This window comes from Lagopus leucura, unplaced genomic scaffold, assembly GCF_019238085.1.
Source record: "Lagopus leucura isolate 7727_CA_CO unplaced genomic scaffold, USGS_WTPT01 Super-Scaffold_702, whole genome shotgun sequence".
NCBI classification, from domain to species: Eukaryota; Metazoa; Chordata; class Aves; order Galliformes; family Phasianidae; genus Lagopus; species Lagopus leucura.
Window position 1 is genome coordinate 3,551,838 of NW_024962254.1, and position 12,407 is coordinate 3,564,244.

Sequence of the window (12,407 nt, forward strand, 5' to 3'; positions counted from 1 at the left end):
GCAGAAAAGACTTGCTGTAGGGAACCTGCTTTGGCAGGGTGGTTGGACACGATGATCTCTGGAGGTCCCTTCCAACCCCTACAATTCTGTGATTCTGTGATTCTGTGACTTCCTCCGACTTTTAGACTGGACAGAAGGACAAAGTCATTACTGAGGAGCACACAACTACTATTCTATCTGTGATGAACAGTCTTGAATTTATTGAGTTCATTTATACTGCCACCACTGTTTGAATCCATCTTAGAGGATCTAAAAATATCTCCAGGCATTACTACAGCCATGCTAGTACTAACTCTGGATAGAAATATTAACTACATTGACTTGGCCCAACCTCTAGCCTCAGCCTCATTGCTGAGAATTTCACTCCAAAACTACTGCTCAGAGATCACTTCTAAGGAACTTCCTTGCCTGTGTTCATAACATCTTTATATCACACTGATTGACTACACTCTCTCTGAGTTGTTTCGTTTATTTGTTTGTTTTCAGCATATCATCTCATATGTATCATTTGAACAGATTAATATGTGATCAATTATGTCATCTGCAGGTGGATCCAATAACTCACGTGGCTGTGTTTCAATGGGAAAACAAAAGAGTTTTCTCAATGTTCGAAAATCTCCCTCTTTTGAGAGATGAAAACGATCTATTATCTCTTACCTGTTTGTTAGGTGTACCTCAGTATGGAAAATTAAAGGAAAATTGATTTATCGCATTCTATTTCTATATCAGTAAAATTGAATAAAAATACCGGGCATAGATTCGAGGTTGTTTGTACCACTCATTCACAATAAGGTCCACTGACGCATTATTCTTCTGAGCTGTAAGACAAGATGGCCTATGATGTTCATTGACGTATTCCTACAGTGACAAATCGATACCTACATGCTGCCACAATCATTGCAGATACTGGTTAAGTCTCCCCTTGCATCTCAGCATGATGTCCATATGGACAGTAGTGTGGGACTGTATCCCCTGCTTGCTGTATCAGCTTAAAAGTACATGTGACAGCCTTCATGATGTCTCTTATTGATCAACCTCAGAGCAAAGGGCAGAATTTAAAATTGTACTTCAGAATCTTCTACCGAGTCAACATTCATGTCATGCTAATTTCTGGGTTCACCTTCCTCTTCCTCTCTGGTCCCCCACAGGTTTAACTACTACCAGATATTCAAGGGTAATGATGCTTCAGCAGAAGTATAGTTCTGGGGTTCAAGAACAAGGAAGAGTGTACAAATCAAGGAGTGCTGACAGATACAAAAACTCTGTAAACTCTAACCTCAGATCAGAAGTGTACCTCATTTACGTGTATATGAGCTTCAGTGCCCTTTTTTCCAGGCACTGTCCGAGTTGTCCTCATCAGCTGTTTCTCAGCAGCTTCTAATTATTCCTCACCTACTGTGAACTTCTCCCTAATTACTCTTTCCCTTTCTCTCCAGGGCCTCTATAAGAATGACAATGCCATTTGCAAATCTGAAGTGACTCTCAGTTCTAATGCTGACCTTTGTTGCAGTTCTCTGTTCTACCAAGGTTTTTACATTCTTTTGAAGTCTGTATTTGAAAATACCTCAGCAGTTAACTGAAGTCCATTCTTCTCAAGTTGTCTTGAAGATGGAGATGTAAGCTGTATGAGAAGCCTTGCAGAAGTTGATTGCATTTTTTGTTGTATTTACACTAACAATAATGATGAGAGTAAATGCTCATTTCTGTGAAGAGGTCACAGAAATCAGAATGCCAAGAGGTCACTCACCTTTCTCTAAACAGCTTCTTTAGCCTCTTGACCTTGCAAATGGAAAAGACTCCCAGGGCTAACCGCTTCCTTCTATTGCATCTGTCTGTATTTCTTACTCTCTGTCCCTTTTCATACATAAATTTCCTAATGTTATAATTATTTTCCTCCCCAGAGTGATACCATCTGACAGAGACACCCAGCTACATTCATCCTTCTCCCTTCACCTTATATACAACTTTGGAGATCCCATTATCCTTGCTACTGCTAAAGAACAGCAGTAGGATATACTTCAGTCCCTCCTGCTTCACTGCTTCCTCTTTAATTGGATCAGGTCCACTGAGTCCACTGAGTAGGATGAGACCAAAATAATTTGTTTACTCTAAGTGGATCCCTTCCAAGCTGTGCTCCTGCACGCTCTGAGCAGTGTCATCGCAACTTGGCTAGATTTCTTCCTCCTGATTTTCTGGACTAGAACATCACTGACAGTGATTTGAGGTACTGGCAGTCTTTCTGGCAGCTCACAGTTCTCCTCAGGCATCTTTTCCATGCCTGACATACCAAGCAATTCTTCTGAAGCCCCACCTTCTGCTCAAATCATAGAAAGCTGTTCCACTGCCATTGTATTTCTATTCCTTCTTAATTTGCTCTCAGGTTGACTTTCATCAATTCAGAGGGCAGATGCTGCCAAGTAAGCAACAGACATCCAAGGAGCAAACCTGAATACTGAATCCCATTCGTTTTCTTCGAGCAATCCAATGAACTCTCAAATACAAAGCCCAGGAGCTATCTGGGAGATCTTTCTCTGTAAGGACTGCTTCCAAACAATAGCATGGATGAGACTAAAGCAGCTTTAGTTCCCTCCGCCCTAGGGTCTTCCAGCAGAACTTCAGCAAGCTCCATGCTCTCAAACTTTCCAAAAGCACCCAGCACGTCTTCAGTATTATGCTATGAAAACACAATTCTGACTGTAATACAGCTCTCATATTGCTTTTGACATTGGATATACATAAAATATATTTTTGAGTCACAAGGACACCACAGGATACCAAGGACTTCCTAGAATGCTAACTGTGGAGCAAGAACACAGAACTTCTGAGCAAAAAAATTGCTAAGCATGTCGACACAAAGGATTTTATGCTTGCAGGTGAGCAGTCAGAAAATTAAGATGTAATGCAAAGAACAAATTGATCTGTAGTTTCTGTCCAGAAGAGGATAGAGAGAAGATTCTTTTGTCTCTTTTTGGGTCTGTAGGGTGCCTTAGGTCTGCACTGAATACACTTGTGGAAAATTCAACTATCGGTAGTATTTGGAGTAGCGGATGACTGGAGAAATCTAAGAACTGACAAATGTCAATATGTGGGCCAGGTTTTGCATCTTTAGGAAAAGGAATACATCTTTCAAACACATCTGCTAAGTAATCTGTAGTCAGTATTCAGTCAATCCAGAAATACTCTTATTGTCACCACACAGCTGTTTCCATCTAGCACCTTACTGAAAGCTTGAAGGAATTATCTAAGAGGTACCCAAAAAGCAATTTTGGAAATATCTAAGATTAAGATGAGTAGAACATTCAACAAATGATCCCACCTTTACAACTAAGCGTTTTAACAGCTGACAGAACCAAATATAAGAGACAGCCCTCTCCACTTAATACATAAACTGTTCTATATCCAGATAAGAAAATAGCAAATGGAAGTTGAAATGTTGGTTTGACATAGGTCATTACTTAAACTGCTAATGCTCCCTCCAGATTAGGTTGTCACAAGTAAAGGACACAGCTGGACAGACAGGTGGGACTGATTAAACTGTCACATGCCAATAATACACTAAGCTACTTTGTCAAGGCAGGAGAAGCGGAGTGGCAAGGTTGCTGTCACTGAGTGTTTTGCTATGTGTGGTCACAAATGAAGCCCTGGAGGATGTCACGAAATAAACAAGAGGACATAAAGCAGGGGAGCATGTATTATGCATGCGCAAGGAGAGGAAAACAATCTTTAGTTAAGGACTTGGCAGTAAGGACACATAGGATGGTACAAAGGATGTAGCCCTCTGTTCCCAGAGGACCTTGTTCTCAGCCTCTTTAGTTTTCAAACAGATGATTTGCTTTAAATCAAAATGAATACAAACTACATTTACAGAAGCCTGACAGGTCATAGCCAGAGCCTCCCTCTTTAAATTCTCAGAGTTATTAATTTTCCTGACTCCTGCAGGAAAGAAAGACATGACTATGAACGCTTATTGTGATTTCATTTCATATTAGAGGCAAAGACAAATGGAGAACATAACATTTCGAATTTTGTTTGACTAAGATAAGCCCCTAAAAATGTGAACACTTATTAAAAAAAAACCTTCTGAAAAAAAAAAGTTTAATTACGCAAGACATCAAGCCCTTCTCTGTTCAAAACTGCTGAAAGTTCACACATATATTTTTAAAAGGATTTCATGTTTCCACCCTGATCCTGACCAGAAACTAAAATAAGGCATGACTTAATAAGCACATGCCATGCAAATCAGTTCAGTGAATAATTTTGCTTATGGTACACCACTCCTGTCTTTTTTAACTTCCACTATAGAATCTGAGGAAAGATAGTCTGAGGTGAGACTCACCTCTGATGATGGTTTGGTCCATTTGATTCTGGTTTCATGATCATTTTAACAGATACACCATGCAGTGTATTCAGAATCTCAAGCACAGCCCACAAAAATGATTATCTGTTCCACTCCATGCCACAAAATGTGGCCCACTGAAATATTTTGCAAAACATACAGCTTTCACAGTTTATCACTTGAATCACATTCAGTGCCCAAGGAAGAAGCCCTGCATGTCTGTTGAGCCATTTAGTGTATGTAGGATAGTTAAATATGAAAATATTGATCAACAGTAATGGAAAATGTTAGTTCACATCGTTTGATAAAACTTAGATTATACCACAGTTTTCAGGGATTCAAGAGAAGTTATTCATGTACCAGGATTGTACCACTGTCACTGACTTTTGGAAAAGACCTTTAGTAAAAGGCTGCCCTGGGTTTCACGCAATGCATCAATACATTCAGACTAGCAGCTGTGTAAGTCTCAACATGAATCTGCCAGGAATTCCACGGAGAGTTGATGTTTTACCAGAGAAAACAGGCAAGACATTGAATTGTTTCCTTTGACGAAAGGCTTCGGATGAAAACTGTCCTGCTGTGCTCTTGACAGCAGCTGTCCCCATGGTGAGATCTATATAGAGTTGTGCAGCACACGATGCCCTGGCCTCCTGCCCTCCTCTCTCTCTCATTTATTTAATTGATTAACTTCAATCCCAATTAACTTGTATTTTCACTATTCTAATTAACAAACTAAGGTGGGTTTTTTTTGGTTTTTTTTTTTTGTTGTTGTTGTTTTGGGTTTTTTTGGGGGTTTTTATTTTTCCCCAAATCGTTGCCATAAATCTCAATGTCAATCTGTAAGGAATTCCACAGATAATTTGTGGAGTTTCTTTTTATGTGAGTGAGCAACTTGAATGTATTGAGTACTGTCCATGGGCAGATGAGGGGCACGTTGAGAGCTTTTGGGTGATAACTAAGGGGCAGGCTGGTATGGGTGATACTGTTGTGAGTGTCTATTGCAGGCCACTGAATCAGGACAAGGAAGTTGACGAGGCCTTCTACAGGCAGCTGGTAGCAGCCTCCCAATTACTAGCTCTGGTTATCATGGGGGATTTTAACTACCCTGATATTTGGTGTAAGGCCTACTCAGCCAGCTATCCACAGTCCAGGATGTTCCTTCTGCACACTGATGATACCTTTCTGATGCAAATGGTGGATGAGCCAACTAGGAGAGTAGCACTGCTGGATCTTATTCTCACCAACAAGTAAGGCCTGGTTGAAGCAGTGAAGTTTGAGAGTAGCCTTGGTTGCAGCAACCATGAGATGGTGGAGTTCAGGATCTCATGTGGCAGGAATAGACTACCAAACAGAATGACAACCCTGGACTTCAGTAGGGCCAACATTGGCCTTTTCAAGCAATTACTAGGGGAAATCCCATGGGGCAGGGTACTTGAAGGTGAAGGGGTGGAAGATAGTTGGTTAGCATTCAAGGATCACTTCTTCCAAGCTCAAGACCAGAGCATCTCAACAGGAAATCAAGAAAGTGAGCTGGGAGACCTGCATGGTTAAACTGGGAACTGCTGGACAAACAACCAGCACAAAAGGAAGATCCTACCTCATCGCTTTCCTTCCATTTCTAGAACTATATATTCTTGTAAGGAAGGAGCAACTCAGATGAAGCTTGCAGTTCTTCTAGTGGTGATGGTTAAGAGTGAATCCTCAAGCTCAGGAGATTTCTGCATGCACAGAAATAAGGGAGAAGTGAAGGAGGCTTGGAATCTCAGAGTCACATAATGTTAGGGATTGGAAGGGACCTTGAAAGATCACCTAGTCCAATCCCCCTTCCAGAGCCGGAATACCTAGATCAGGTCACACAGGAACGTGTCCAAGCAGGGTTTGAATGTCTCCAGAGAAGGAGACCCCACAGCATCTCTGGGCAGCCTGTTCCAGTGTTCTGTTACCCACACTATGAAGAAGTTTTTTCTCATATTTATGTGAAATCTCCTATGTTCCAGCTTGTACCTGTTGCCCCTTGTCCTATCTTTGGATGTCACTGAAAAGAGCCTGGCTCCATCCTCATGACACTCACCCTTTACATATTTATAAATACTTATGAGGTCACTCCTCAGTGTGCTCTCCTCCATGCTCAAGAGACCCAGCTCTCCCAGCATTTTCTTATAAGGCAGATACTCCACTCCCTTAATCATTTTTGTGACTGTGCTTCACTCTATCAAGCAGTTCCCTGTCCCTGAACTGAGGGGCCCAGAAGTGGACACAGTATTCCAGATGCAGTCTCACCAGGGCAGAGTAAAGGGGGAGGAGAACCTCTCTCGACCTACTAGCCACACTCCTTCTAATACACCCCAGGATGCCATTGGCCTTTTTGGCCACAAGGGCACAGTGCTGGCTCATGGTCATCCTGCTGTCTATCAGGACCCCTTTCCCCTATGCTGCTCTCCAACAGGTCAGTCCCCAAACTATACTGGCACCTGGAGTTGTTCTTGCCTAGATGCAAGATACGAGACTCTACACTTGCTTAGATGCAAGACTCTACACTTACCCTTTCTGTATTTCATTAAATTTCTCCCTACCCAACTCTCCAGCCTGTCTAGGTCTTGCTGGATTGCAGCACAACCTTCTGGCATGTCAGCCACTCATTCCAGTTTTGTGTCATCAGCAAACTTGTTGACAGTGCACTCTATTCCCTCATCCAAGTTGTTGATGAATATACTGAATAGTACTGGTCCCAAAACCAGCCCTTGAGGGATTCCACTAGATACAGGCCTCCAACTAGATTCTGTTCCATTGACCACAACTCTCTGGCTTCTTTCCTTTAGCCAGTTCACAGTCTACCTCACTACCCAATCATCCAGATCACACTTCCTCAGATTAGATGCAAGAATGCTGTGGGAGACAGTGTATAATGCTTTACTAAAAGTTCACTACTTTTTGAAGACTGGAGTGACATTTGCTTTCCTTCAGTCCTCAGGCACCTCTCCCGTTCCCCACAGCTTACTAAAGATAATGGAGAGTGGCCTAACAATGACTTCCACCAGCTGCCTCAGCACCTGTGGATGCATCCCATCAGGACACATGGATTTATGGATGTCAAGATTGCTTAACTGGTCCTTAATCCAGTTGTCATCAATCAAGGCAAACTCCTCCTTGATCCTGAATTCCTTTGGGGCCCCAGAGGTATGGGTCTCCTCAGAACAGACTCTATCAGTATAGACAGAGATTAAGACATTTAGTAACTCCGCCTTCTTTGCATCTTCTTTCACCAGGGCACCCACCTCATTCATCAGTGGGCCTACATTGCCTCCAGTGATAGTTTTATCCATAGTGTATTTGAAGAAGCCTTATCTGTTGTCCTTGACCCCTCTTGCAAGGCTTAAATCTAAGGAGCCCTTAGCTTTCCAATTTGCCTCCCTATATCTGCTGACAACAGTCTCATACTCCTTCCAAGTGGCCAGCCTCCCCTTCCATGATCTGTATTGTATTGTAACCAAGTAGTGTTCACTTGCTACTTACTTTTCCAGTTCAAAACTTATCATCAAAAAAGGTCAGGATCCCATTTTTGGCTCCATCTGCAGCTACAGACTTCTGCCAATATCAGCACAGGCATGTGCTCAGCTATGGACATCATCCTGGGCTTGAGCATTCAGCTGCTTCTCATGACAGATCTAACAAAAATTAAACTTTGATCTGATTTCTCTGTGGAATTAATTCACTCTCTTTGTGTGTCTAAGCATCCTTCACCATAGATCTGAATATCACTGTTTACATTACCCTTTCTTCAGCTTATGGGCAGTCCAAACCAAAAACCTCCAAAGATTATGAAAGGATCCCCAATGGCTGCAGCAGACTCCAAGAAAGCTGCCTAGTTTTCAAATACTTACCTTTGGGTTTTTATTACTGTAAACATTATCTTCAAGAATCTGTTGGTTTTAATTTGCTTTGAACCTCTAGAGAACAGCAAGTACAATGTGCTAAGCTGGCTGGCCACTAGAATCCTTGCTCTCAGATACCTGCTCTCCAAGCCTGATGTCTGACAGACACTAACTTTTGCATTTTGTTGCAACTTAAAGCACATAAGTTCAATGTGCAATTATTCTAATTGGATGCAGGCTGAGGTCTTTTTCTATACTGATCCTTTTATCCTAAAAACAAGCCTTTATTTTAAACAAATAGCTGCTATAAGGAAAATATTGAGGTCCTGGAGCATGTCCAGAGAAGGGCAAAAAAGCTGTGAGGGGTCTGGGACACAAGTATTATGGAGGGTGGCTGAGGAAACTGGGATTCTTTAGTCTGGCAAAAAGGATGCTCAAGGGAGATCTTATCACTCTCTACGACTCCCTGAAAGGTAATTGAGGAGGAGGCAGGCCTCTTCTCCCAGTTAATAGTGATAGGATGAGAGGGAATGACCTCAAGTTGCACCAGGGAGGTTCAGGTTGAATATTAGGAAAAATTTCTTCTGAGACAGAGTGTCGGAGTATTGGAATAGGCTGCCTAGGGAGGTGGTGGATTCACCATGCCTAGAGGTGTTCAAGAATTGTGCAGATGTGGTTGGTACTTAGAGACATGGGTTAGTGGGCAGTAATGGTGGTAGGTGGATGATAGGACTAGATGATCCTATAGGTCTTTTTCAACTTCAATGATTCCTTGATTTTATAAGGAAAATAACTTCCCACAGCATCAGAAAAAGCAAGACACTCTTATCCCATAGCAGTACAGAAGACAAAGTAGGTGTTTTCACAATACCACAATAGAACACAATTTAATGAGGCTTACAGTTCTAAGCCATCACCTACAGGCCACTAGGTTTTTGCAATTCTTGAAGTAGAAAAACACAGAGCAATTTACAACAGTTCATCCTTCAGCTTTCTCTGGTGTTAGAAGTAAGGCTGCATTTTCCTTTCAGGAACTACATATGAATGTCATATCTATAAGACTTTGTTGAGTTTTTAAAAAATGAGGGATTAGTATCTTGTAGGGAAGGGAAAGAGCTGACTTGTTTTTCAAATAAGTCTTCAGCAATCAATTAATTGCCTGATCAATGCAGCATGATCTAAGCAGCTTAATTGAAGAGAAAGAATACTCAGGAAGCACATCTCTCCAGAGGAGGAACACTGCCAGTAAAGTTAACAGCGTTTGGAAATACAGCTGCCTCATTTGATTTAGGAGGAAAAAAATGGTGCAAAACAAGATATAAGGACATCACAAATAACTGACACCCAGAATGATACCCTTCAAAAGGAAGGCTTTGGTCTGAGAATTTACTGACATCCACAGACTCATGTGGCAAGAGTGGTAACACATGTTCACATTTGGAACCCAACAGCAAGAAATCATGAATTTTTTATCATTCCATCACAAAGCTAAAAGTGATTTTTCCTGAAAGGAACAATGCTCTTTTAAAGAATAAAGAACACTCCCTACAGGTTGCATGGCTTTTTCAGTTATCCTCTTGCTACAACTTCTTGTTAGTAACTGTATGACACTAGTTTCATCAGATTTGTTTTTGTATTAGGCAAAAGGGGGAAGAAGACTGATGGTACTGTAGTCAAGGCAGCACAACTTGATCTGGTCAGGTTTTCTTTTTCCAAAGCCCACTGTGGGCTTTGGGGACTGATTAATTGCTGAACGTGAAGTGAAACCAATAATACTAACTACTACGCTACTCACTCCCTTGAAGAGATAGGAATGTTTTCACTCATTAATACAAAAGGTTGGAGGGAAAAAAATGTACAGCTTCTCTTTACAAAATAAAAAATATATATTTTGTGGAAAGACAAGTGCATTAGCTAGACACTTGACAGGGTCCCAAAGTTGTTAGTAACTGCTCTAGCTTCACAAGTTGATGGCCTAAGTGTTATTATGTCTACAGCAATGCCTGGGTTTTGTACCTAGATTTGAGCCAGACATGGAAGCAGGCTAGAATATAGATTGTTTTCATACAGAAATTCATTTTCATCATGCAGCTGCATGAGGCAAAGAATGTGGGTATTTACCCTCAGCATGTCTGCAGATGACACCAAGCTGAGTGGTGCAGTTGGCACGCTAGAGGGAAGGGATGCCATGCAGAGAGACCTGGACAAGCTTAAGAGGTGGGCTCATGCCAACCTCATGGAGTTGAACAAGAGAAGCACAAGGTCTTGCACCTTGGTCAGGGCAATCCCAAGCAAAGATACAGGTTGGGTAGAGAATGGCTTGAGAGCAGCCCTGAGAAGGACCTGGGAGTATCAGTTGCTGAAAAATTCAACATGAGCTGACAGTATGTACTTGTATCCCAGAAGGCTAACTGTATCCTGAGTTGCATCAAGAGAAGTGTGACCAGCAGGTCGAGGGAGGTGATTCTGCCCCTCTGCTCTGCTCTCAAGGGCCCCCACCTGCAGTTCTGCATCAATTTCTGGAGCCCCCAACACAAGAAAGACATGGAGCTGTTGGAGCAGATCCAGAGGAGGGCCACAAAGATGATCAGAGGGCTGGAGCTCCTCCCTTACAGGGACAGGCTGAGAAAGCTGGGGCTCTTCAGCCTGAAGAAGAGAAGGCTCCAGGGGGACCTTATAGTGGCCTTCCAGGACCTGAAGGGGCCTACAGGAAAGTTGGGGAGGGACTTTTTATAAGGGGACATAGTGACTGCATGAGTGGAAATGGCTTTAAACTAGAAGAGGGTGTATTTAGACTCATCTAGATGAATAATTTAGAAAAAAACTGTCTAAATGGATTCAGGCCCCTTTGAGTGCTGATAGCCATACCTTTTGCCTCGAGTTGGAGTTATAAATGCACAACTATAAAGTGAATCAGGTAACATACAAATGAAATAAAATGCCTAACTTACTTTGATTACCTTGCACATTACCAAGCAGGATTTTTTATGGAAAAAGAGGATTTGATGTGAAGGAGTTAATGGCTCTAGGATATTAATACCATTTAGTCTTTTTTCTAGCCAATTTTCCAGCCAGTGACCTCAGTACAGCAAGCACTTACCAATACATTTTTATCACACATTCAAGTGGTCCCTATTGTAGTTATGGGTCCTTCAACCCAAGTTAATTAAAACAGTAAGATAAGGGAATTAATTCCCAAAGGTTAACTGATCCTCAATTAGTATTGCAAGATGACACCAGCTGGGAGTGCGATTCCCACAGCCAAGTGCTGTGCCACCATTTATTTACTGCTCTAGATTCCATACCTGGATCTTTACACTAAAAAAAGTCTTCTGAGCAGGATTTGCCTCCATAGTAAAAACAAAGTGGAAAAAAAAAAATGTTGAGGTTCTTAATTTCTCCGTTTTCATGGCCACAGATTATACAAGACAGATCTTGTTATCCTGTTTCAGAAAAGATTCAAATGATTGTGCCGGGACTGTGAGCCCTGATAAATGGGGGCAAATGGTGGCTTGATCTGGGCTACCACAAACCCAGGCAGACTCAAATGTGAACACATTTCCTCAATATTCATCTGTTCAGGCTGACTCCTCTCAGGATTGAAGACATTTCCTGTGGTAAATAAAGGGCTATTACACAGAGTGTGAGGTATTGACTGTCAGAGTAGATTAAAATTAAATGGGGCCTAATTAACACTTGTTGCTTTTGCCAGTTTCATTTCTGAACAACTGCACAAAAGTTATGACAAACCTGAACATGCAGATTAAGCAGAAATCGATAGACAGTGCTATTTCTGACTGAAATCACTGTAATAGCTTTCCTTCAGTAAAGTCTAGCAGACGATATGTGAAATAAGTACTTAGAAGCATCCATCAGTAAAACATGCCCTTCAAACACAGCTTGTGAACTGTTTTACCTAGCTGCGTATTCTTTTCTTAGAGAATTCTTAACCTCCTTGGTTAATGCATTGAAATTTGACTGGTAGTGCCTACACAAAACACTTTCATCAAGTTGATGTCAATATATTACAATGTCATCGTCATTATTGTGCAGCTGAATCTTGCACATCATTATTAACCAACACCAACTCCAGCAAAGGATCCAGACATTAAAATCAAACCAAAAAAAACTTATTCTTCATTTGACCAAGGTTAATTTAACTTTTTTTTTTTTTTTTTTTTTTTTTTTTTTTTTTTTTT